Raw genomic sequence first — 17363 nt, 5'->3', positions numbered from 1 at the left:
CACCATCATACAACTATGGTGAGTCGGGGTCAGTACTTTGGCTAATGAAATAAAATATTTATATAAATACTATATAGTTAAAATAAAAGTTGAAAAATATGGGGAATGAAAAAAATCCACTAAATACGTGATTCAAATAATGCAGTTTTTTTAAGTTGATAAACATAATTCATTTTAGTATACTATGCCTCTCTTTGTAGAGCACCGCAGTTTCCGATGAGGGCACAAAATCTCCACGTGCAGTCCGCGCCAATGCTTGCATTCATCATGCACCAAGAATAGATGGTCTCTTTGCCCATAATGCAGTACACAAAAACGTTTAGAATGCCAGTAAGAACCAATAAAAATAGTTGCGACAAATCAAAGAGCAAAAACTTTTTAACCGTCAACGCTAGCACTAATTGACTCTCAACAATGGACTTAAAAACATTGTGTAAACCAACAATTTCCTTGTTAGAAGCACACAGATCTCTAAGAGTTGCGTTTAAAGTCGACAATCTGCATTTTATTTCCAAGTTTAAAAGTGAAATTAATTGTTCTGTCACTAAAATAATACAGTAAATTAGCCGACTGCTCCAAATCAATGCCATGCCTAAGCCCAATGTCTCGGTTGCGCAGAAAGCGATGTTTCTAAAAATCATAACTACAACCGTAAATAACACCGTGAACAAGGCACGATTGCTTTTCTTGATGGTTAAATATTTATCGGTAACCTCAAAATTTTTAAATATGATATTCAAAACTGATGGCATTTTTTGCGAAACCTGAATGATTGAAATTATGTTGAACATATCGATCGCAAGATTTATCGCTGCTGCTAAAGCAGTAACGGTCTGACGAAAATCACTAGTTTCAGCTTTTACGTAAAAATTTTTGAAGAAATGGGCACCGACATAAGCAAAGATACAAAAAGATATTGATTGGAGCAAAAAACCGAATGTTTGGGAAAAATTAGAAGTGTGGACGCAGCTTTTAGTTAACCGTGAAAACGGCACCACGCCAAAAACGCGAGCAAAATGTAAAAATGGGCCCATTTTCCAGTACGATGTGTTATGTTTGGCCGTTAGCGCTTATTATATAATTGAAAGGGTTTGTATTGAGCTGAAAAGGAAATCAATAATTTTACTTTATAAAGAAAATTAAATAAACAACACTCATCATTCTAATTCTACTTCTTTCGCGTACCGTCCAAATACTCATTATTTATGGTTCATTCTTTAGCTATTGGAAAATTAAAATTTTAATTCAAGTTGTACTCACCTCAATTTGAATGCTTCCACAACTTTTTGAAATGAGTGCAAATCTCACAGAGCAGTCAAATGCCACATAAAATGTGTAGGAACAAAATCCTGTTGATGCATCCTTGGAATCACTCATCCAACAAACGATAAACGAGTTTAGAAATCCACTGACGATAAGTATGAACAATTGCGACAGGTCGAGGAGCAAAAACCGACGCACCCTGGCCGAAGAAAAGCATTTTTGACTGTTGAAGATATGTCCTAAAATTATCTGAAGCTTCTTTGTCTCCTTAACGTTAGGCGTATTTGTACGTAACTTTTCATTCATTAATTCCAGTCGGTTTTTCAACTCCATGCTCACGATGCATACCAACATCTCAGTGACCACTGTTATTCCGTGAACGATTCGTGGACCCAGGTGAAAACACAGCAATTGCCACTTGCCCAAAATGTAAATGGTTCTTATTGACAAGCTATAACGGGCTAGGATATCAACCGCTACAAAAAGTTTCAAGAAAATTCCTCCTAGCTTTGAGGGTTTGCTCATTAAAATATTATCCGCATCTGAAATATTTCCAAGTATGACATTTAGTGTTGTCGGTAGCTCGAGTGAAAGAAAAATTATAGATGCGATGTTCAGAAAGTCAAGGAAGATACTTATTACAGCAGTTATTGAGTTTACTAAAATTCTAAAATCATTGGAATTTTGATGCTGGTTATTAATGTAATTAAATTTGATATGAAAAAAACTGAAGGCAAAGTAAATCAATGCCACAAACACTTGAAAAGCTACTGCGTATTGTTTTGCCCTGGTGTTTGTTAAGAGTCTATTTTCGTACACTTTTGTAAAAGGGACGACACCGAAAATTCGAGTTAAATGCAAAAACGTCTTCATGTTTGCAGTCGGGCCAGCAATATTGGAACAGGTGGGGGATCTATAACAAGCTTTCAGTATGATTACGATTATTATAATATTATTTGACGAAGTTGCGCACCTCTATTCATTTTCAAAAGGAATGAACATCTTTGATAGATTAATTTAAAATTATGCTTATTGATTTTTCTGGTTTTCTTTTCCCCACAATGCATTATTCAATATGTTGAATACTGTAATGACTCAAAATATAATTTCTTCTTAACTTACTTTTTTGATAAATTATTAATATATTAGTAAAAAATTATTAAATTTAATGCTAAAACACTCAAGGTGGATTTCACTAACGTTAGTTAAAGTTTGGTTTTGACACGACAAAACCTTCGCAATTAGTACCAACAGACCGCAGGTCGCCTTTTGTCCTTCCATTTTTTCCCATTTAAAATTTTTCCAAGAATATTTATATCTTTTGAAAAATACTTATTTAAAATTAAGATAATAGGATGAAGAGTTAAAAGCAGAATTAATAATAAATCTGAGTAAATTTAAATCCATTGAAATTCATTAAAATGCTCTAAAAGAAATGTTTAAACATGAAATCAGATAAGAATACTTAATCTAATTTCACATGTAATAACCGATTCATTGTTGTAATAATTACCTCGATTTGCAAACTCCCACAATTAGCAGCGATGAATGCGAATCTCCATGAGCAGTCCAGTGCCACAATAAAATTATACGAGCACCACGCATTTGACTCCTTTTCCTCAGATCCACTCATTAAACAAATAAGAAATACGTTCAAAGTGCTAGCGACGATCAACATGAACATTTGAGAAAGGTCAGTCAGCAAAATGAATTTAATCTTCTTGGCAAAATGCTTTTGCATTAGAAATAGAATTTTCAGTGCACTGTGAAGTTGTGGTATTTCCATCGTATTGAGTTCTCCTTGGCGTATCTTCTGATTTAATTTACGTAGTCTTGCCCTCAATTCCATACAAATTAGGCAGATTAACATTTCCGAGGTTAAGTTAAAGCAATAAGCGATTCTTGGTACGATGAAAAGGTAAAGCACATAATCTCGCAAAACTGAGTTCATCAATAGCATTAATGACGCAGCATTACGGATAAAAATCGCCGTCAACACGACGATAATGAAAAGCGAAGATCGCAATCTGCTAGACCGTTGTGATAAAGTTTTGTCAACGATTTTGAAATTCTTGAGAAAACGGTCCAGAGTTGCAGGCCAATTTTGTGAGAGAAGCACAACTGCCCATAAGTTGACATAGTCTATTGAAAAGTTAAGCACTGCACTTATGGTGGTCACGATTAGTCTAAAATCATTTTTTGCTTGCTGTTGGTCAATGTACTTGTGTTTAACTCTAATAATAGTGACGAAAACGTACAACAAAGTTGCTGATATTTGAAACGCTAGAGAATAGCGACGAGCACAATTGGAAGCAGAAATACTACTTTCCGTCAATTTTGAAAATGGAATCACGCCAAAAATTCTGGCCAGGTAGAAAAACGACCTCATCTTAAGTTCTTTTGAAATTAGTAAATTCTACGGACGTGCTCTGTTCATAGAACCAGAGTAAGCTTATGCGTGGATGATGCCGAATTATATAAAGTGGTATTACATCGAATTGTCAAAATCGATCAAATGAAGTCGGCTCTCAATTTTAACACATACTATATAATTCTAAACGCTTTCCACTGAAGATGATTTATTCTGTACGTTATTCTGATTAATACATTGCCTCCCTGATATTTCTGTTTCATAAACACAGAGTGCTTACTTACTTTATTGCTTTAATTGAGCAGCAGCGCAACTCCTCACACCAATATGAATTATGTTGCAAAATATATCACCAGGTCATTGAATGTATTTTTATAAGCCACTTTCGTTAATCAATTTTATAATTATTGTTGTCGAGAAATCCAAATATTATAATTAATAATTAAAATAAAATTATCATCTTTGCCAGAAGATCGATTAAGGTGTCATTTAACCGGATTTTGCAGCAAAAATTGTAAAATTTAAAGATGAATTTTTAACTTATAATTAAAAATAAAAACACAATGGTAATAAATTAAAAATTGTGGTGAATATTAAATTACCTCAATTTGCAAGCTTCCACAGCTAGCTGCGATGAATGCGAATCTCCAAGAGCAGTCCAGTGCCGAAATAAAACTGTACAAGCACCACGACTTTGACTCACTCTCCTTATTGCCATTCAATAAACAAACGAAAAAAAAGTTTAGAGTTCTAGTCACGATCAACGTAAACATTTGGGAAAGGTCCATGAGCAGATGAAATCTAGCAACCTTTGCTAGACGCTTATGAATAGAAAATAGCGCTTCTAATGTATCAAAAAGTTGTCGTATTTTCTTTGGGCTGAATTCTCCGTGGCGAATCTTTTCGTTTAATTTGCATAGCCTGGCCCTCACTTCCATGCAAATTATGCAAATTAGCATTTCCGTGGTTAAGTTCATGTCGTAAATGATTCTTGGACTAATAGACAATATTTGATGCAGCCACGAGTCTGTGAAGAAGGCGCTCGTGTAGTTGCGAATAGATATCTCAGCCAACACAAAAATAGTCAAAAGAGACGCTCGGAGTTGGCTGGGCCGATGAGATAAAATTTTGTCCACGAATTTAAAATTCTTGAGAAATAGGTCCATTGTCGAAGGCCATTTTTGTGAGGTAAACACAATTGCCCATACATTGATATAATCAATTAAAAAGCTCAACACTGCACTTAAAGTTGTAATCATAAATCTGAAATCGTTTTTGGCGTCCAGCTGATCAATGTATTTGAATTTGATGCTGTAAACTTTGTAAAAGAAGTACATCAAAATTGCTGATATTTGCAGCACTAAAGAGTAGCGACGTGCAAAACTGGAGGTTGAAATTCCACTTTTTGTAAATTTTGAAAATGGAACTACTCCAAAAATTCTAGCTAGGTACAAAAACGGCTTCATATCTTTAGAAGCTCGTTTATAGAATTCAACGTTTTGTGCTCTTCTCTTTTAAAACTTGCACGTGTGTCATGGTCAAATAAAACTTAAGTGGAGTATTCAAAATCGATCCCTTTATAATGAGTTCCGAGTTCCCTTATAGCAATCCTATTACTATATTCTTTTGAAAGCTTTTTTAATGAACAAACTCGAATATTGGGTGCCATGAAAAAGGAATTAAAAACATATAAAATTATTTAAACGGTTAACAAAAACATTATTTAATTTTATGAATTTTTAAATAGAAATATATAATATTAAAGGCTTTGAATATAAATTAAATTTTTTAATTTCATTTTAGGCTCTATTACCAGAAGTTTCGCCTGTTGAATTCACCATGGCAGTTGCCAGTAGTCCATGTAGATGGCAGCTGAATGAAAAGTTTCGGCCGCGAGCAACCGCGAGGGACCTTGACGGATGTCGGCATTCGGGAGCGGCGCGGGGCACACAAAGGAATCGCAGCAGCTGAGCGGGAAATAAACTCATGCCTGGCAGTCGGTGGTCGGTGTTGGACTCTAGTGCCACAGGTGTCGGGCTGTCCCGAGTTAGTGACAAGTGCTGTGTTCAGTGCGCTATTTTCTGTGCTCGCAAGACGGAAATGCGGCCGGGAAGTGCACCAAAATCCTTGTCGTGGTAAGTGTCTCATTCACCACACTTTGCCTCTTGTCCTAAATTAGACCCACGATTATTTTTTAAAGATAAACTTGCGGTTTCGGTCTGTTTAAATTATTTTAAATTTTTAACAATTTAATTTTTACTAATTAATGCGTCTTAATTTAATGAAAATGGATTTTTTTATTTATGTTAAAAATTTATTTTCAACGTCTCACTTCTTTCGGCTAAAAAATTGTAGCTATTGCGGAAGTATAAATTAATGTTGTTTTCGCCTATAACTTTTTCTCCGCACGGACACGCCCACCTGAAGGTGACACCTGATGGGCGCAGGTGGAGCTCACGGTGCTTTCCGAGTCTCTATTCGCATGGGAATCACATGAAAAACTGACACGCAAGCCGCTTCTAAATTAATTATGGTGGTGCTTTGTAATTATTAATACGCAACGGAATACAAACAATGAGAGAATTAATTTTTCAGGACCATTGTCCATTGTTAGTTCTCGGTGAATCGGTACCGGTAACCTACATTGAAATTTCATTCATCAACAACGTTGATATTTGAAAATATATTTACGCATCAATTTTTATAACCTCTTCTACGTCCTTTGAATAAGATGAAAACCTATTTTATAATTTATTCTGCCGTAAGTTTAGTTTTTTTTTTAAATTAATTAAATTTTTATTTTTTTTTTCAATTTATGGCTTTACAAATAGCACAAAATTATTTTCTTGATTTTTCCCATTAAGATTTTCCAGAAAATCTATATTTTTGTCTTATATCCAATTGTGGAAAATTTTCGTTTGGTTTTTTTTATTTTAGAATATTATTTTGTATGATTAATTTCGGCGCAATTCGATTTGGGCAGTGTGCATCACGGTACACCACAAACTTAATTTCACTTAATTTAAACCAAATTTAAATATATGGCAATAAAATAGGGTACATTTATACTGAGACGAATTTTTTAAATTTTATATTCAATCTAACCCTCAGCATATACTTTTAATCAAAATAATAATAATTTATTGTATTTTTGTTTTTTTACAGTAAAAAATTTAAAAATTTTAAATAAAACGTTCAGCAATAAATTATTGAGCTATGCAATTTAGATGTGCTCTTTGTTTATTTAGCAAATAAATAAAAAGATTGAAAAGTTAACACACAAAAAAATTGAAGATAAATAAAGTTTGCCTTAAAAACAAATAATCCATTACTCCATACCATGAATAAATTTGTATACATAATATTTTTACATTCTGACACATGATTAATAATAGTGTCTGAGTGGGCCATGGGTGAGTGAGCCAATTCGCGTCCGATTGGAGAACGGTGACCCAGCAGCCGAGGTGCTGGAGGTGAAGTGAAAGTTTTTCTCAGAGTTAGCAACAATGCCGATTAGGATAACCTACCATATTATGCACCACACAGTTGGTATACAACCAACGCACGCGGCGACCGGTCGTGTGCATCGCCCTATTTAAGGTCAAGGATGCGTTCCGGTGAGGGAATTAAACGCAGGCGATGACTCGGCGTCTTACTTACGATTTTATTCTAAGTAAGACAACGAAAAAAAAAATCAGATTTGGCTCGAAATGAAACTGCGCAACCTGGCGAAGTGCATGCACCATAACTTTTGAGAGAGTGTCGCTCTGATTAAGTCAGTCAGGTGGAATAAAAGTGAATTATATTCAAGTGTAATTCTGCCTGTGCAACTCGGCAAGATCTGTCTGCAAATAGAATTGAAATGAGAGAACAGGTGCTCTGACAGCTCCTTTATTTTCTTGCACATGTGTCACGAGAGAGACGTCTGCTTGTGCTGCAGCGGATTAATGTAATTTGCCGCGGCTCCACTTTTTTGTCTTGATCCGACCACGCAAAATCCTTGACTCACTCATCGCGCGACAGATTATAGGCCAGACGTGTCGTTACTGCTTTTGGCAGTCACATTATTTGTTCGCCTGCTTTTCTATTAAAATTTATTTTTAAACAAGACAGTAAAATTATAATTTCTGTGTTAGTTTCAAAATTGTTTAAATTAATTAGGGGAGAAACAAAAACGAAATATGAAAGTTGATTTAAAATTAAAAAGTTGTACTGATTTTAAATTTCTCACTTCATATTAATTGATAGACACGTAGCGTTAAAGATCTAAAAAATTTAACGGATTTTTTTTTAAAAATAAATAACAATTTTTCAACAATATAATAAATAATTCAAAACACTGCAAAATTTCACTAAGTATGTTAGAATAAAAGTGACTATTTAATATAAAATTAATTTTTTTATTTCTTAAAATCCAATAATTTCAAAACTAAAAAAAAGTAGTTTTTACCTTTTTAATTATGAAATGAGAATACGGTATTCACTGGAGACTTCTAGAACTTTTAATCAACCTCATTTTCAACTCCTTATACAAACCAATAGCACTGCACTGGAACAAAAGTTTCAATCGGTTTTAATAATATACTTGTTATTTTATCTGAGGTCAGGCCGCAATAAGGGATGGAGGAAAATACACACATTAATTCTGTGACCACTTAAACCAAGAGAGCGTTATTCCCGCCTTGTTTAAAAGATAAAAGACTCGGCGCTCTGCATGCGCCAGCACGCAATGGAACATTTCAATTTTTTACAGCCCGTTAATTGAATGGCTGCATTAGATAATAAAAGCATCCGCTGTCGGTCGGTCGAGCTGGCAGGAGCCAAAAGGCAAGCTTGTTGCTGCGGGTCGCCTTTGATATACAAACTAGTGCGTTTTATATTTGTTTGTCACATGGCTTTTGCAACCACACACTCTGACGTGTTTTGAGCCTGGATTTTTACTTCCTTCTGATAAAGAAAAGCTCGATAGGGCGTTTTTTAAGGTGGATTGTGTGTGTTGGCTTGGGTTTAAAAAATAACAGTAGATTTAAAATATTTCTGATATGGAATGTTTATCTTTATAATAATTTTTAACTACACGGACAATTTTAATTTTCGTCGCCTAAGTAAGTAAGTCTAAAAGAGAATATTTTTTTTGTTAGTGTAACAAGATAGTAATTTTTTGCTATCGCATTGCCAGTTGTGGATTATTAATTCTGAATATTAAAGTGAGATGAATTGAGCCTTGTCTGATAGGTCTTGGATTTTCAATTTAATTCATTCCTAATAATTCCTTCATAATTTGACCTTACAAATCAAAGCATAAACCCATGGATAAATTTATTGGGTTTATTTGAAATTAGATTGTGTGCCTGAAGAATAAAAAAAACCCCATAAGTTGGTGCACGACTGGTGGCAAGTGGCACATAATCATATTTATGAGTAATTACCAAAAAATTACGAGCATTCCACCTTAAAAGCGCACAACTGCTTACGCGGCTCACTCAATCGCAAATTCCGTTAAGAAATAAGTAAATAACACTCCCCTTTTTTATGGTTCTATTTTGGTAACCGCCTAGAATTGATAAGCCGCTTTTGTTGGAAGTGTGTTGGAAATTTACAACTTATGTGATCAAGCCGAGAAACTATTCAGGCGAATTCCGGGCGTGGGCCGAAGAGTGGCCGAAAGGCTTATTCGCCACACTTGCCAGATGAAAGGGGTGCTCGCCAATACTTGCCTCGTGCACAAATCCGCTCAAAGCATAGTTGAGAGCGTTCGCCAACTTTGATGCATTCCCCATCGGTGGACAAAGAGGCCTGCGTGTTATTTAGCACGGTGCTTGATTTCCAGCAACCCGCGCTTTTCAGCGGTTTCTAAAGAAGGAGTGCGTTTTTCGTCGGGTCCTTTTGTTGTTACGTTTGTCGTCAGAGATTTTTTCAAAGGCTCGACAAATCTGTTGGGTCGCAGTAAGCCGCTCTTAAGAGGCGCGCCACTTGAATAAATTACGGGTAATGTTCTCGGTCAACGTCAATTAAAGCCTCCTTTGATCGTTTCGCTGAAAGAAAAACGTGCTCGATGTAGATCACGAGCGAAAGTGACTATTTAGGCTTAGTGCGCGCGGCTGACTGACTGTGGAAACAGAAAATCGGATTTAAACGACGCCACTGTATAATAAGAACAGACATAAAAATAAATAGACTTGGATGTGTATCACCCAGCTCTAGACCGAGTCAGAATAACTAATTTTAGAATGACAGACGCAAGGTCTTTGTATATTTTAGCAAAAAATTTCAGCCGTTTGACGAAATATTCGCAATTTTTGTAGTAATTTTTCTTGCAAAACCTCTAATTTTAAAGTAAAAAAATCAAGTGCTAGAAAAATTTATGAAATATTAATGCTTGAGCTTTTTTGGTGGATAAGAAAATTATGAAATTTTTAAGTTAGTTAAGTATGTTGGCAGAAAATAATTGAAAAATCAACGATGTGAGCGATATCCACGTATTAATTTATGTTATACAAACAGATAAGTATTTGAAAGTGTTACAAACACTTACACAAAAACTTTTAATTAAAATAAACTACAAACTTGTTCTCTTTGAAGCAGCCGTTTCGTCTTTGTCGTGTGCATTATTGTGCCTTTCGTGCACAGCCAAATTTGCCAACAGCCAGAAGTTTTATATTTGTTTTTACAACATCATGATCAAAAGTAAAAATGCGCGCCGGTCGAAAAAACAACCCTTTGGCCAGCTGCCGTAGCAGCTTTGACTCAAAAGCGGATGGAAATTCCTTTTCGGAGAGCAAAAGTGAACAAAAACTTTTCTTAAATCCTCTATTTTTAGCTCTGGTCCCCAGGATAGTAAGAAAAAGGAAACGCGCCGAATAGAATTAAGGCATTTCTCGTTGTTGTTGGTGTGCGAGTGTGGTGCTAATAGGGACGCCGCAAGAGGCATCGGGGCGGCCGCAGAGGAGCACCAACTATTCAACCAACCACCTCCACTAAAGTGCTTTTATTCTTGGCTTTGAGACTCGCGACTTATTTATAGGCGGCGCGTCTCTCAGCTTTTCGTCCGCTTCATTACTAACACCTGTCGCAATCGCCCCTGCGCTATCACAAAATTTTCATCTTGTTTTGCCTCGCTGCGAATTTCAATAATTTTTTTTCTCAAACCTAAGTCATATTAACTGACATGAAAGTTTGTCATTTTTCACACAAAAATCTATAAATTTACCAAGTATTTTTTTTAGCCGTAATAAATAGCTTTATTATTCTAGCCGGCATAAAATCTATCAGCCTGAAAAAGGATAAAGTGTAAATTAATTAATTCTGTTTTGAAATTGATATGTACCAGCATTTCTACAGGAAAAACAATTTCTATTAAAAAATAAAATTTTAAGCTGAAGAATACATTTCGGTGTTTGGACGTTTCGTTAAAATAAATTTTTTTTGTATACTTGCTTTTAAATTTAATTTACTTTCCGAAAACTTATTTATGTTCAACCAAATTAGTTAGTTAATATCTCCATAGGCATGGCCATAAGTGATTCTAAATTGGTTTGTTAATTCTTATTTCTTACATACCAAAACTTTAAATCACTTTAAATGAAAGAAAGTCTTTAAATCTCTTTTTTAACAATGGATCCTTTTTTTATAAAAAAAACTTGCTTATTTTGCATATTTTATTTTGTTTCTCACCAATTAAACGCATTTGAGCTTTGTGTTTTTTTTTTTAAACTGAAATATTGATTGATTTGTTATTATTCGACGATTTTTAAAGACTAAATGCACTTGAAAATAATAAATTGATCAATTAGAATATTCAAGCATACTCACAGAAATATTATAATCTCTGCATAAATTTTGATTAAAATAAGAAACTCCAAGCTTGTTTTTAGTGGAATATAAAGTATTTGAATGAATTTTTGAGGGTTGAAAATGAATATAAATGTAAAAATATTACAAAATAAAAAGTGAATTTTTGTGAATTTAATCCGCGCATTCACTTTCAGCAGTGCTTTTCTTCTCAAAGGGTCGTATGGCTCTTAATTTTAGCGGCCAATCCTCTCCATGTCCGCTTTTTCCCTGCGTGCGCCGCCAGCTTAATTATTTTACGCCCTGTTTTACGTCTTTTTTATGCACACGCGACAGCAAAACAAACAACGTGCACAGCAAGAGAGCCTGCTATCGCTATTCATAGGATCGTCCTGCTCGCACTTCTTCCACAGAATGTACACATGCACAGTCTTTTATAAACTGGCACCTTGACAACTTCATAATATTGCTGCTCATCTTGTTGTTTCACCCCGGCAGTCCGGTCAGGGAACGTCGTATTAAAGCGTAGTGCCGGGGGGAGTTGCCTTCAAAGTAACCGAGATTTTTTTTAAACTCTTTCGATCAAAGAAGCGCGGAATTTGACTTTTAGTGAAGTAAGATATTTTATGTCATATGATTATTTTTTATTCTATTATATTGAAATTAATTTAATTATTAGACCCCTAAGTATTTGCTGTAAATAAGTCTGAGAGAAGTAAATTAGATAGTTTTTTATATATTGTTAAATAATAATTGTAGAATCATTCCTAATACCCCTTTTCCTTCTTATTTAAAAACAATATTAACCAATATCAATATAAGTAAAACTAAACTGCGATTTGATTTCACTAAATTTAAATTATCTATAATATTTAAATTGATAATCATATGATTAATAAATTATTGCTAAAATTCATTTCATTTCATGCATTAATTAATTTTTCTACTTTTAGCTAAAAAGTTTTCTATTGCATTATTTTTGTGTTTATATAACACCCTGTCAACAAATCTTTTTATTATTGTTTGTAAAATTTTGAGAGTGTATAATCATTTTTCACAAGCCAAATATGTGCACCAAAATTTATTATTAGTTTATTTCCTGGTGCAAAAATGTTAAACACTTTGCCCAAAGCTGTAAAGCTTGCCTGAAAATTCATGCTGCTGAGAAATTCGATTAGGGTCGTCCTCACTAATTGGTTGTACATTGACGAGCTGCAGGCTCTTTGGCCAGGCGCAACTTTTCGTGTCAGCCGAAATCTGCCGGGGTGCGCAATAATGGCAGGCAATTAATTAGTGGCAGCGCTTGACAAGCGGGTCGGAGAGCGCAATTGACCCGTCTCGCGTCTACTGCCGCTCATTCCATTGACCTCCGACCTTCTTGGCTCCTGAAGATAAAAGGGGCCAGACTCATCCTTCTCATCATATGCGAACAAAAGAACTCGCGAATAAATAATGCAGGGGGGTGAATAATAACACACAACATACGGGTTGGCGGGGTTGGCCGCTGCCGCGCAAAGCGAATATTATTCCGGGCTGCAGAATCCCGAGGCAATTATTATTTCCGCAGTCAAGCTAACTACAGCTAACTTAAGACTAAAAGCGCCGAAACTTTGAATTAAGGAGTTCCAAGTTGAAACAATTCCAAGAACCAAAAATTCCACTAAATGCAAATTAATTTTGAGGCTTATTTTCTCATTTTGTAAACATTCTTTGGGGCTGGGAAAGTGGATTTTTTGACAGAAAAATAAATAGATAAATTTTCGCGTCTATTAATTAAAAAAAATAATTGCTATTTTAGTCCAATTGTATTAAATTAATATTTCATCATTTTGCATTTTAATTTTGTAGCAATCATAATTTGTTTCTTTTTTTAAAAGACCTAGGAAAAAATGTGAAATGCATAAAACCTTTGAAAAATTACTTGCACCTGATGAACGTAAAGTCAAAATTTGAAAGAAAAAAACGAAAGTAAAAATTTTTAATTTTCATTTGTAAATTTATTTTTTAATAATAATTCAGTTTTTGCAGATTGATTTAAGCAAAATCCAAAAAAAATTCTGCCAAACCTTTCGGACTATAATTCTAGTGTAATTAAAACCCTGAAATTTTATGAACTTTGAATGCCCATTGAAAATTAAAAATAAAATTAAGACATGATTAATTTTCCAAACTGAAATGCTTCTTGACTCTATCAGAAAACTCCCAAGTGTGAGGGAAAACTTATCCTCTCGCCTCATCTGTAGGACATTGTTGGGCACGTGGCGCGAAACCCGATCGCAAGAAAAACAACTTCAAAGACTATAGAGAGAGCGCATCACTCAAAGAACCACATTGCTCGACAGTCGAACGTTGTCATTGCGGTTGATTGGAAATGAGCGGCCCACAACGCACAAGGCGCCAGGCCGTTTTTCATGCGCCAAAATAGGTCAGCTGGTGTGAACGAGGTGCGGTCTGCGAGTGACACATGCATAAAATTATTTATCGGTCGCGGGGGTGCTTGGCTGCTCGCCCCGTCATCATCATCGCCTGCGCTGGTCGATACAAACTGCAACTAAATCCCCGTAACATGCAGTGCATATATGGATGTATCTATTTACGTGTGTAATAACGTGCTATACAATATGCACACCTTGCGCTGCAAACTATGTACTTGTGGAAAATAATACTCTGCCGCTCCACAATGTGTGACGTCAACCACATTATGGCGGCGAGAGAGATCCGGACCGGGAGCCTCTCTTGTTCGTCTGGAGAGTAAATTATTCAGTTTCAATACACGTGCAATTGCACTTTGTGAGAGCACCGGCAGCAGTTTGCTCGATCCGCCCTTTCTGTTTGCTCCAGTGATCATTATTTAAAGCCTACTCGTTGACTGACGGGCCACAAAGTTGAACATAAGATTAATGGCGAGCATCTCATTTTGCAGTCATTTACTATCAGTTATGAAAATAGAATTGCAAGATTGGTGATCAGTTATTCGTTTCTTTTTCAGTTCTTCATAAATTTGGAATTTTTTTTCAATTTTTTCGGTTCAATGGATAATATTGAAATTATATTTTTTTTAACCAACCTTAAATTCCTTAAATTATTATTATTTAAGCTTCATTATTTCATTGCAATGCAGCATGTTAATTTGTTGCTGAAATACTTTGTTTTTATCTAGGACATCATGAGAATTTCCAATTAAGATTTAACGAAGAAAAATTTAGGTGATGTGGAAATATTAAATGATAGCAGTGAAGAAAACTTGAATGTTTAATTGGTTTAATTACTTTGTGAGAAATTTCTTGCTCATTTCGCTGGTAAGTCATCAAAATGCTTGCCTCACTTCTACACGGTTGATCGTTTACAAAACCACACGTAATGCATCAGCAAACTCTCAGAACAAGCTTTTAGTTGTAAACTGCTATTTACTTACACAAGTACCGAGAGAAAATCGTTCTTTCTGCTTCGCTCCTCCGGTGTTCTTCACTTGCTGATGAGCGCAGTCAGTGGTGCCTACCTGAAGAAAAACCGAAATTTTGACCGCAATCGGAAACTTCTCACACAAAAAAAAGAAGAACGCAATGAAATGAATATTCCTTCTTGGATTATTTTAATCAATTTTACACAATTTTCATGTTCAAAACGAACTATAATAATCATTTTCCTTAACTGGGAAATTTCATGATAAAAGGTAATGGATTGATGAAAGTTCAAATGTTGATAGAACTTAAAAAGAGAAATAAAAACTACTAATGAGCACCTTTTGAATTTGAAACGGGTGATTTTTTTTAACTGACCTCTGAATTTTAGCACATAAATATTTTGTTGTTGACATGAAAATTGAATAAAGGCTTGAATTTTGTTTCTTAGATAATTTCAGACTTAAAAACAGACCGGCTCCCTTTAAGTTAGACGAGAGGGAAAAAAAATGCTGTTAAAATGCATATTATTACTGAAAATTGAAGATATTTAAAAAAAGAACTTTCAAGCCCATGCATCTTTAAATTCTACAATTATAATACCTTATCTTTTGCTGCAGTTAAATCTAAATGAACTGTAGTTAAAATTTCAATTTATTCACATTGACTATGTTAGATAATGTATAATTGTTTTAAACTTTCTCCAGATAATTGTTCTGTTTTTGAAGTTTTACTTTTGGAAAATACCGGCCACTCGTGCAGCTCCGCTGGCGTGCGGCAAAAGTGGCTCGATATTAATCTGCTTGTGTGTTGCGCGCTGAAAAGTCGCTCTTTGCCGTTCCATTAATTGGGCAGTGTTTGGTGAGCCACGTGCTTGCCTCCTAATTGTAAGTACACGCACATTTGTACCACTGGGTGGGTGCTCAGCTTACTCGCCCCGAAAAGGGCACTTCGCCAGCCCGAGATAAAAGAGAGAAGAAAAAGAGAGCGCAAAAAATAAGGTGGCCCGCAAATCTTTCTCGCAATTCGCACTGCGGCAGCTGACAGGGAGAGAAGCGACAGTCTCGTGCTGGACACGCTTTGAATTTCAACAAACGCTGGCCCGAATCGATTTACGACTTGCTGAGATGCGATCTGCCTTCAACCCTTTCTCCCAATAAATCGAGTCTTACAACTAGCTGGTATTGCCACACAAACATTGCGACTCTTAAATTTGGTAAATGTGTAGGTCTTTCTATAAAAACAAGAAGAGTAAAAAAAGAAAAAAAAATTATTTGATCACTTACCGAAAGAAAATTATTTAAAAATGTTATTAAAAGTGCAGATTTGAATACTTTTGAATAAACTTGTTCATTTCAATAATTTTTCATGATATGCTTAGAAGTTTGTTGTGTCTTGATAATACTGTCTTGGTAAAAATGAAAAGTTTTGTCTGGCATAGATAAAAAATTAATTTTGAAAATGTTCATCAGATTGTTTCAGATCCTAATATTATCCAACCATTTTAACTTTCTCTCGCTAGATTTTGTTCCACTTGTATTTACTTTGGCAAGAGAAATCTTTTTTAACTGTAAATTTATCAAAATAAAATTATTTTTGCCCCTCTATGTTAACACTTGGGAGATTTTTTTCAGTTCTGGTTATCGGTAAAAAAAAAAACAATTATTTTCTCATCAAATCTCTGAAATCTGTATTGAGATGAATGCAGCAGATTAAATGTAAAAAATTTGCTGTGCAAGTAAGTGCGTGATTTGGTATTAAAGATTAGGTAAGTGGCAATAAAAAATCTCTCCCAATCTCTTGGATAAAAGTGCCGGTTGCATGCCAAATGGAAGGTAAAATAAATTGCCCGAGCCTCTCGCCGTCCAAAACAATCAATTACCGCGTAATGATAGAGTGTCTCAATTCGCATGGAAAATTCACGGGTTGCGTTGCTTAACAGCGGCCAATTTGTCACGGCTCCTGAGCAGCTGACCTTGGCACCGGCAAACACACAGGCGTTTGTCTAATTTTCTAGAACAAAGATTCACGTCCAGTGCACCATAAATCTACAGTGACAGACCGACCGAATTTCATTGTCGTTGGCCTTGGTCAAAATTTTGCAATATTATCAGGAATGAACTAGAAGGATGATAAATGCTTTCCAATTTAAACCCATTCCTAAATGCATTAATTTCCCGAATTATTTCACTCTGATGTCAAATTTTGAGGTTGTTTAATAAGAATGAATAAAAAAGTTGCTATTTTCCATACATTGTAGTAAAATTTCAGCGCCGTTTATTTTACCAGCCAACAAATAAATGTTTCATGAAACCGCAAAAAAAAAATGGCTACGGAGTTTTTTTTTAATTAGAACTTAAAAATTATTAGGAAATAATTAACAAACAAAATTCCGCGAGGGGTAAAGTCAATAATTACTTTTAAAATATTTATTATTCAAGAATTGAAATCAATTTATTTTACTTCCTTTTTTTTAATAATTTCAAATAAATATGTGTATATCTTTTTTCTTACAAAGATCTGTGAAGAAATGAGAA

The 17363-nt window shown here is 34.9% G+C and overlaps 1 protein-coding gene across 1 annotated transcript in view; it reads left to right on the top strand.

Annotated features, from left to right (window-relative positions):
• The window catches only part of LOC132202051 (eye-specific diacylglycerol kinase-like), a 131903-nt gene that overhangs the window by 10932 nt on the left and 103608 nt on the right, over positions 1–17363 (top strand). The window contains exon 3 of the mRNA XM_059628709.1: positions 5438–5769. The gene's annotated coding sequence lies outside the window, so the exon portion shown is untranslated. The remainder of the gene's footprint in view (positions 1–5437; positions 5770–17363) is intronic.

This window comes from Neocloeon triangulifer, unplaced genomic scaffold, assembly GCF_031216515.1.
Source record: "Neocloeon triangulifer isolate White Clay Creek 2 clone unplaced genomic scaffold, ASM3121651v1 ptg000014l, whole genome shotgun sequence".
Lineage (NCBI taxonomy): Eukaryota > Metazoa > Arthropoda > Insecta > Ephemeroptera > Baetidae > Neocloeon > Neocloeon triangulifer.
Note: the sequence above shows the minus strand (reverse complement) of the source record. Positions and strands in the feature narration are given on the sequence as shown.